This window comes from Octopus bimaculoides, chromosome 11 (genome assembly GCF_001194135.2).
Source record: "Octopus bimaculoides isolate UCB-OBI-ISO-001 chromosome 11, ASM119413v2, whole genome shotgun sequence".
NCBI classification, from domain to species: domain Eukaryota; kingdom Metazoa; phylum Mollusca; class Cephalopoda; order Octopoda; family Octopodidae; genus Octopus; species Octopus bimaculoides.
The window spans coordinates 49,785,583-49,787,665 of NC_068991.1; the positions used below are offsets into that span (position 1 = coordinate 49,785,583).

Here is a 2,083-nt window from a genome sequence, read left to right on the forward strand (position 1 = left end):
TTTTTTTTTTTTTTAAAGAGAATATTGTTTTGTATTTTGTTGAGATTCCAACTTAAATATGAAGAGACAGTCTTTGATAATATAAATCATTGATCTCCAAAAAGAAACGTTCGAAATCCGAAATAGAATTAATTTGATTTCCTTTGGAGTTTGCAAGAGTTCATTATATTTTTGTTTTGTTTTCATTTTTTAAAGAAGCCAGTAAAAATAATCAAGAAAATTGAAGATGATTTTACAAGGTTTTCATTTTAAATGCCTTTAAAAACAGAGAAAGATAATGTTGAAATCATGTATGCCTCATATTTGAACAAAATAAATTGAATAACTCCAAAGCAAATAGTTAGTTTGCAAAAGGACATCACAGTAAAATGGGAATATTTTCAGATCATTTCATTTAATTTTTTAAACAAATTACCCCAATTAATTTTGAAAACTGAAGTTAACTAAATAAGCATTCTAAGTCCCACTGATCCTTAGTTATTAAAGACACCGTTAATTTAATAATTATCAGCAATTTAGAATGAAAATAATCTTTTAACAATTTCTTCAGATTTGTGCAAATTCACCAATACCCACATTATTAATCCCATTTCAGTTTAACAGTCACACTGGCAATCCAAATTAAAAATTTCCTCAGATCCATAGTATCCTCACCCAAATTAAAACTTTAATGTTAACATGTACAATTTTCCCTCCCAAATTTGGTCCAGTTTAACTTGAACATTCAAAACTCTTCTTTCATCATTGGTCCAGTTTATTCATATATTACCACCCAAATTACAAATTTGATATTCTTAGTTTAAAAACCCAGGTTTTGACCAAGACTCACCCATTCTGCATAAACACTTAAAACTCCAAAGTCATCATAAACAATCCACTTGGTCTTTAACTCCAACATTTGTTGTATTTTCATTAAACTAATTTCTTATAATGGCATGAAACCTAAATGGAAAGTTTCAACATTCATGATTTTACTTGACCAGGCTCAGGGTCAGTTTTGACATTCACTTAAATTTATCCTAGATTTTGGCAAGTATTTCTTTTATTGCTGTCAATGTCAACATTGACATCAGCTCTGTCAAAGTATCAACTTTAACAACTGTCTGTTCAAATCATCTGATCTCAATATACTGATATCATTTTGGCAAGACCAATTTTTGTTTGAGGGATATGGCCAATCGAATTGACTTCTGCATTACCAATATTTATTTTACTAGAAAATAGGGATAAAAACCAGCTCCTGTGGTGTAATAACATTAACACTAATTATATAAAAGACTCTTTAACCTAGTGGGCCTAAACATCTTGAAATTTTAATAACATTCAGACATTCTCTTGATGCAAGAGAAAGAGCATCCTAATCAAGCATAGCATATTTTCCAAATACTTACCAAGATCAAAATTGTTAAGGCATTCAGTTAATTTAGTTTTAAAATTAAAATTTTCAAAAAGAAAATTATTAATATTATGAACATTTATACAGAAACTTCATGTAGTGGAAGTGAAACTTTAAACTTTCACTTGGAAAGTAAGAAGTTAAACATTTTTCTTGAAATCCAATTTATCATCAGTATTTTCATGTTAAAAATTACTCAAAATCCAATCTAGAATCTATTTTGGTAAGATATCTTTAAAAAATTTCCAGTTATATCAATCAAATAGTTGAATCAGTAAACTTGAAAATTTTATAAATTTTCTTATTTCTTTTATCAGAGCTAAAATTCATTGTTTAATTATAATTCAAGATTCTAATAAATAAATTCTTATTTGAGCTAAGACAATCATCTATGTTGAGAATTATAAATGTTTCTGCTGATAATATTCAGTAAGCTGTATGCCCAAACGAAATACTTTCTTGAATGCAAATTCATTTAGAATATTTCTTAAAATGATCCATTTTTGAAATTTAAATGGAAGGGAAAGTGCCCAGATAGCAAACTTTAATAATATCAGAGAGGATTAAAAACAGAAGGCACAAGGTGCATTGACAACAAGGAGAGCAAAAGAAATCCAAGTAACAGGAATGGGTAGATGACATATATATATATATATATATACATACATACATACATACATACATACA

At 27.7% G+C, this 2,083-nt stretch overlaps 1 protein-coding gene across 1 annotated transcript in view; it reads right to left on the reverse strand.

The window, feature by feature from the left end:
* LOC106869890 (echinoderm microtubule-associated protein-like 2) overlaps nt 1-2,083 on the reverse strand; it is a 374,285-nt gene that overhangs the window by 153,499 nt on the left and 218,703 nt on the right. The window lies entirely within an intron of this gene.